The sequence below is a fragment of the Ovis canadensis genome, chromosome 1 (genome assembly GCF_042477335.2).
Source record: "Ovis canadensis isolate MfBH-ARS-UI-01 breed Bighorn chromosome 1, ARS-UI_OviCan_v2, whole genome shotgun sequence".
Classification (NCBI taxonomy): domain Eukaryota; kingdom Metazoa; phylum Chordata; class Mammalia; order Artiodactyla; family Bovidae; genus Ovis; species Ovis canadensis.
The window spans coordinates 230597406-230605572 of NC_091245.1; the positions used below are offsets into that span (position 1 = coordinate 230597406).

General features: G+C 43.8%; 1 pseudogene; it reads right to left on the bottom strand.

Annotated features, from left to right (window-relative positions):
- Nucleotides 1-858: 858 nt before the first annotated feature.
- LOC138431579 (U6 spliceosomal RNA) lies at nt 859-954 on the bottom strand (annotated as a pseudogene).
- Nucleotides 955-8167: the final 7213 nt, after the last annotated feature.

Below are 8167 nucleotides of genomic sequence, written 5' to 3' on the forward strand. Positions count from 1 at the left end.
TTTCACAAGCTGCCTGGATCCAATCAGCAGATCTGTCTCAACACATCTGTTGACGTTCTTCCTCTGAAATATCAGCCCTCACTGAATACTGATGATTTGTCCTTTCAAAGTCAGGTCAAGGGCAAAGGAGGCCAAAGGATTTGAGAGAGAAGGGTGGAGAGGGCTTAGCTGGGAGGGAGGCCAGAGGTACTGTTTGCTTGGTTTCCATTGCCTTGGGGCTTTTCTTTGTGACCAGAGATGCTGGGAAACCAACCACTTCAGCCTGATAAGGGTTGGAAAAATAGAGGACAAACTCCTCTCTGGTGTGTCCTCAGAGTTGCCACTGATAGCATCTCTGCTGTCTTACTCAAGACAGGGCCGGATCTGGCCTGCCAGATGATTGGGGGACCATCCTCATCGATGTGGGGAGAAGGCTTGCAGCCTGGCAGAGGGGCCAGCATCCTACTCTCTGCTCAGTGAGGCAGGTTCAGAGTGTGGATGCTGAAGCTAGACTATCTGGGTGTGAAGACAAGCTCTGCCGTTTCTTCCTGGCTATGTGATCTTAGGGCTTCCCTTGTGGCTTGGTGGTAAAGAATCTGTCAGCCAATGTAGAAGACGCAAGAGACGCGGGTTTAATCCCTGGGTCAGGAAGATTCCCTGGAGTAGGAAATGGGAACCCACTCTAGTATTCCTGCCTGGGAAATCCCATGGTCAGAGGAGCCTGGTGGGCTACAGTCCACGGCGTTGCAAAGAGTCAGACGCGACTGAGCACAAACATGTGATCTTAGGTACATTACTTAAAAGTTCATTTTTGTTTTGTACCTATTCCACGTTTTATCTTCCATCTTCCTAACATACATTTTATCTTGTATTATGTATAAAAATATGGAATGCTTCAAGAATTTTCATGTCATCCTTGCACAGGCGCCATGATAATCTACTCTGTATCTGAACAGAGCAGGACCTGATGGTCCTTGCAGCCCCTCTATGTCCTCTGCCTGCCTTTTGTGGTGGAAAACTTTAGCCAAAGAGTTAGTTTAATCAGAGAAATGAGGACATGTAGAAAAGTGGAAGTGTTAGTCACTCAGTCATGTCTGATTCTTTGCAACCCTGTGGACTGTAGCCCACCAGGCTCCTCTGTCCATGGGATTTCCCAGGCAAGAATACTGGAGTGGGTTGCCATTTCCTTCCCCAGGGGATCTTCTCAATGCAGAGGACATATAAAAACAAAGGAAAGCTGTCAAAGGAGACCAAAAAATAATAATGTACTCATTAAGCATAGTCAAGGACCTTTAGTTCCTTCTCAAAGACTGTTGATAATATTCTGGTCCATATCCTGAGAGCTGTCTTATAGATACTGAAACCCTAGGTGGAAGAAGTTAACTACCTGATAACCAGACTGTACCCATGACATAAACTGCCACAATTCCAAGAACTGGCCTCAAAGAAATGGGAACAAATGGACCTTGGAACTGAAGGTTAACTGTACCTAAAACAATCAAGATGACGCTGTTCAGACCACTGATGACCAGTTTGAAGATGACTGTCAGAGTCTACTGTGCGCCTCTGCATGTAGTCCCCCTATCTCACCCCACTTTCCAGCATCTGAAATAAAGCAAACTTTCCTTTCCACCAACCTGACCTGTTTATTGGCTTTTGAGCAGCGAGCAGCCGGACACCACACACCTTGCGGTAACATATCGTTCCAATTTTAGTATATGTGTTGTCGAAGTGAGCACCTATTTCACGGTTTTAAAGTCTTTAGAATACTGCCTGACACCTAATAAATATGGAAGCAGCATTTTCAGTTGTAAAATTGGAGAACTGGACCCAATGAACTCCAAGAATCCTTTCAATATAAAATTCATAACCACTAACATTGTAAATCAACTATACTCAGTATAAAATAAAAAAACCCAACAACTCATAACCTGCTTGAGTTCAAGTCCTAACTCCACCATATAGGATTTCTCAAGGCCAGGGACTGGCCATACCTGGCTCAACTTTGTCCACTCCAAAAGGCCTGGGCCAGTACCTGACACGTAGTAGGTACTCAGGACATTTTGAATGTGTGCATGAACTGTTTGGTGGGGATCCTATAAAGAGGAGTAAGGACTTGTATGGGGACTTCTCTGGTGGTTCAGTGGTTAGGACTCTGTGCTGCCAGTGCAGGGGAGTGGGTTTGACTCCTGGTTGGGGAACTAAGATCCCACATACCACTCTGTGTGGCCAAAAGATAGAAAGTAAAATAAAGATTAAAAGAAGACTTGTTATGAAGCATAAGTGCTGCTCTAACAGCTGGACTAACTGCCCAGGAAGGGCCCTTCATGAAGGGGATGAGGCCTTCTGTCCTAACAGCTGGATTTGTGGTCTTGAAGAGCTCTGAAGCTGTGAAGAAAAGAGAACCAGAATTCGGGGGACCCAGATAAAAAGAGGAAACTCACCGTTCTCTATGGTGTGGGCCTTGGAACAGGGAAACTGGCTCCAGCTGACCTGGAACCCAGCTGTCCAGCAAAATGGTAAAACTAGTGGCCCTGCTCTACTCTATTGTGTGCCTTGGGGCAGAGCACATGCTATGTCCGACAACCAATGTTAATAAGCTGGTCAATGAATGTTAAAGCATTTCTCACAATATGGAGAGAAGGGATGGCTGCAGGCATGCTCAGTCGCTTCAGTCCACGTCTGACTCTTTGCAACCCTATGAACTGCAGCCCACCAGGCTCCTCTGTCCATGGGATTCTCCAGGCAAGAATGCTAGAGTGGGTTGCTGTGCCCTCCTGCAGGGGATCTTCCTGACCCAGGGACTGAAGCCACATCTCTTGCATCTTCTGCATCGCAGGTGGATTCTTTACCCTCTGAGTCACCTGGGAAGCCCAGAGATGGCTAGTTGTTGTTTAGTTGCTCAGTCGTGTCTGACCCTTAGTAACTCCATGGACTGTAGCATGCCGAGCTTCCCTGTCCTTTCCCAGGGATGGCTAGATGCATCTCTCAATATATTCTCTCTTCCTTTCTAAGGAAGTCAAATTATGTAATTTCTCCACAGAAATGTTTAGTTATGGAAGTGCTTTGAACGTACCTTTCCATTCGCAGAACACCCCTGCAGGGCAGAACCCTTCCTTCTGCCAGTTTTGGAGATTTGATTCACAGTTGATCTCAGATTTGCAGACTGTGAATCTTGTTGTTTTTCTCTCTCCTTTGCCTCCCAGTGTGCACAAATCTCCAAGATTAATATGAGACCTTTCGGATGACTGAATAAGGAAGAAATCTGGAGAACATATATGTAGGGCTCCAACGTTCAAGCTGGCACCACTGCTACTGTTTACTGGAGACAGAGCATGAGGACCCAGCACTGGCTGGCACAGCTGCAAACCCTGGAAGGTGTTCAGGTCACCCATGAGTGAGGTGTTTAAGAGGGTGCTGGCTACTGAGACAAGGTAGATGTTGAGGTCACAATAGGCAAATTCTTCTGTAGGAGGGAAAGCACTAGTTTTTCAGCTTGTTGCAAGATCTTGATATTTAATGCCTTCATAAAGAAAAACATAACTATATCACAAATTTGTTTCATGAATGTATTTCCCAAATGTTTCTCAATATAGTTTCTTTTGTAATGCTGTGAATTTTATTTTATGCATTTAAAAACCTTAAAGTGATCTATACTTTTACTAGGCTATCAAATGATGCAAAATAGGTTAAGAATTCTTGAGCTGGAGGGAGATTATATGTGAAACTAACCAAGTTTAAGCTTCAAGGTCTTTCACTTTACCATGGTTTTCTGGACTCTGTTCTTAAACTTCTATTTGTCACTTTTTATTATTTTTTAAAATGATTCCAACATTTGTACATGTTTCACACTCCATAGTACAAAACTTTTATCCACGAAGCATTTAGCTTGGTAGTGGGCACATAGTAGGCATTCAATAGCAATTTTTGGTAAATAGGTTTTGGGAAATTTATTATTCTTTTGGTATTAAATCCACTGTGGTTTATTATACTTACTGATGTTCAGATTTTGATCTTTTTTTTTTTTTTTGCCAGTAAGAACCTCTTCAATTTGGCTTGTTGTTTAGTCGCTAAGTCATGTCCAACTCTTATGTGATGCCATGTACTATAGACCACTAGACTCCTCTGTCCATGGGATTCTCCAGGCAAGATTACTGGAGTGGGTTGCCATTTCCTTCTCCAGGGGATCTTCCTGACCCAGAGATTAAGCCTGCATCTCCTGCATTGCAGCCAGATTCCTGACCACTCAGCCATCAGGAGGCCCCTCAATTTGGTAACTGGGTCCTTTTATAAAATTGTATCTTATAGAAATATAAAATGCACATAGAAAATGTACCTATCATTCAGAGTATAACTCACTGAATTTTCACAAATTTGGTTCTGGGAAATTTAAATCGTCCTTGAAATGTATCTTGAAATCTTGCAGACCACAGCTTGATCTCTTCCACTCTCTGTGAGGGCTAGGGTGTGGGTGGTTGGGGTACGGACTGACTACAAAAGTGAGCTTGGAGGGCTGAGAGATGAGGAAAAAAATCGTGATGGAGAGAAAGCCCTGGAGGAGAATGTGTACAACTGCTTCTCATTTGGGGCCTCTAGCAGCGCAGACATAGGTGTCTCTAGAGAGTATCCTCTTAAGTTTTGAAGGAAGATTTGAGAACTTGGTTTGAGGATATGAAGCCCAGCATGAGTGGAGAGATCTTTTACATTTCTTCACAAAATCTTCACCAGCCAACTCCATACCCCATGCTGAGCATTGTCCCAGGTGCTTAGGGGCTATAAAGTTGATGCAGGTATAGTCCCTGACCTTGAGGAACTCCCAGTAACTGGGTGCTATAGTCAGGATTTGAACCCAGGCCTTCTGACTCCCTGTTCTGTGTTCTAAATTAACACTATGTTGTCCAGTTAGAAAATGCACAAGTCAGCCTGGAGCAATCAAGAAAGTCGTCTAAGAAGAGGTGTCATTTTTTAGCTGAGTTGAATTCAGTAAGTGAATGAAGAAGGAAGCCTGTTCTAGGGAAACTAAACAATATGTTCAAAGGCTCAAAGGTGTAAGGTGAGAAAGGCATATTCAAGCAACTGCAAATTATGGGGAATGGCAAAAAGTAACAATAATAATGATGAAATGAGGGTAAAATATGCATAGGAAGTAGGAGGAGATGAAGCTGGGAAATAAAGTGGGGCCCAAACCATAAAGACTCCAAGCTACTTTGCAGTGTGTCTCAGTGGCATTGATCAGTGGCTGATGTTTCAGGCAGGATGATGGCTTCATCAGCACTGTGATGCGGGGTACTGGGGGATCTTCCAGGACAATGTTTCCCAAGCCCAGTCATTTACCTACTAATGTAACCATTTTTTCTTCTTTGAACCCACTTTTTCTCTAGCCTTCCTCACCATGGTAAATGGTACCCACAGATTTCTGTGCCTTGGGTCAAACATCTGTTAGTCATCCTTGATTCCTGCTTTCCTGCACCATCTCCATCCAACCCATCAACAGTTCTTTCTGTTCTGCTTCTAAGATGCATCCCAAGTCTATTCATTGTTCCCCACAGCCATCATCTCTGGCCTGGATGACTGTATTTGCTTTGTCATGAGCTTCGTGCCCTCTTGCAGTCTAGACTCTGTGTGGCAGCTAGAGGGATCTTTGGGAAAATCAGATGTCAAAGCCCTCCTTCAGTTCAGTTCAGTTGATCAGTTTAGTTCAGTTCAGTTCAGTCGCTCAGTCGTGTCTGACTCTTTGCAACCCCATAAACTGCAGCATGCCAGGCCTCCCTGTCCATCATCAACTCCTAGAGTTCACCCAAACCCACGTCCATTGAGTCAGTGATGCCATCCAGCCATCTCATCTTCTGTTGTTCCCTTTTTCTCCTGCCCCCAATCCCTCCCAGCATCAGAGTCTTTTCCAATGAGTCAACTCTTCACATGAGGTGGCCAAAGTATTGGAGCTTCAGCTTCAACATCATTCCATTCAAAGAACACCCAGGACTGATCTCCTTCAGAATGGACTGGTTCGATCTCCTTGCAGTCCAAGGGACTCTCAAGAGTCTTCTCCAACACCACAGTTCAAAAGCATCAATTCTTTGGCACTCAGCTTTCTTCACAGTCCAACTCTCACATCCATACATGACTACTGGAAAAACCATAGCCTTGACTAGACGGACCTTTGTTGGCAAAGTAATGTCTCTGCTTTCGAACATGCTATTTAGGTTGGTCATAACTTTCCTTCCAAGGAGTAAGCGTCTTTTAATTTCATGGTTGCAATCACCATTTGCAGTGATTTTGGAGCCCCCAAAAATAAAGTCACCCACTGTTTCCACTGTTTCCCCACCTATTTCCCATGAAGTGAAGGGACCAGATGCCATGATCTTCATTTCTGAATGTTGAGCTTTAAGCCAACTTTTTCGCTCTCCTCTTTCACTTTCATCAAGAGGCTTTTTAGTTCCTCTTTGCTTTCTGCCATAAGGGTGGTGTCATCTGCATATCTGAGGTTATTGATATTTCTTCCGGCAATCTTGATTCCAGCTTGTGCTTCTTCCAGCCTCAGCATTTCTCAGTTGCTCAGTCATGTCCAACTCTTCGCGACCCCATGGACTACAGCATGCCAACCTTCCCTGTCCATCACCAACTCCTGGAGCTTACTCATACTCATGTCCATCAAGTCGGTGATGCCATCCAACCATGTCATCCTCTGTCATCCCCTTCTCCTCTCGCCTGTCTTTCCCAGCATCAGGGTCTTTTCCAATGAGTCAGTTCTTCGCATCAGTGGCCAAAGTATTGGAGTTTCAGCTTCAGCATCAGTCCTTCCAAAGAATATTCAGGACTGATTTCCTTTAAGATGGACTGGTTGGATCTCCTTGCAGTCCAAGGGACTCTCAAGAGTCTTCTCCAACACTACAGTTCAAAAGCATCTATTCATCAGAGCTCAGCTTTCTTTATAGTCCAACTCTCACATCTATACATGAGTACTGGAAACACCTAAGCTTTGACTAGACAGACCTTTGTTGGCAAAGTAATGTCTCTGCTTTTTAATATGCTGTCTAGGTTGGTCATAGCTTTTCTTCCAAGGAGCAAATGTCTTTTAATTTCATGGCTGCAGTCACCATCTGCAGTGATTTTGAAGTGCAAGAAAATAAAGTCTTTCACTGTTTCCATTGTTACCCCATCTATTTTCCATGAAATGATGGGACCGGATGCCATGATCTTCGTTTTCTGAGTGTTGAGCTTTAAGCCAACTTTTCCCCTCTCCTCTTTCACTTTCATCAAGAAGCTCTTTAGTTCTTCTTTGCTTTCTGCCATAAGGGTGGTGTCATCTGCATATCTGAGGTTACTGATAATCCTCCCAATAATCTTGATTCCAGCTTGTGCTTCTTCCAGCCTGGCATTTCACATGATGTACTCTGAATATAAGTTAAATAAGCAGGGTAGCAGTATACAGCCTTGATGTACTCCTTTCCCTATTTGGAACCAGTCTGTTGTTCCATGTCCAGTTCTAACTGTTGTTTCTCGACCTGCATACAGATTTCTCAGAAAGGAGATCAGGTGGTCTGGTATTCCCATCTCTTGAATAATTTTCCACAGTTTGTGATCCACATAGTCAAAGGCTTTGGCGTAGTCAATAAAGCAAAAGTAGATGTTTTTCTGGAACTCTCTTACTTTTTCGATGATCCAATGGATGTTGGCAATTTGGTCTCTGGTTCCTTTGCCTTTTCTAAAACCAACTTGAACATCTAGAAGTTCACAGTTCATGTACTGTTGAAGCCTGGCTTGGAGAATTTTGAGCGTTACTTTTCTAGTCTGTGAGATGAGTGCAATTGTGTGGTAGTTTAAGCATTTTTGGGCACTGCCTTTCTTTGGGATTGAATGAACACTGACCTTTTCCAGTCCTGTGGCCACTGCTGAGTTTTCCAAATATGCTGGCATATTGAGTGCAGCACTTTCACAGCATCATCTTTTAGGATTTGAAATAGCTCAACTGGAATTTTATCACGTCCTCTAGCTTTGTTCATAGTGATGCTTCATAAGGCCCACTTGACTTTGCATTCCAAGATGCCTGGCTCTAGGTGAGTGATCACAGCATTGTGGTTATCTGGGTTGTGAAGATCTTTTTTGTATGGTTCTTCTGTGTATTCTTGCCACCTCTCCTTAATATCTTCTGCTTCTGTTAGGTCCATACCATTTCTGTCCTTTATTG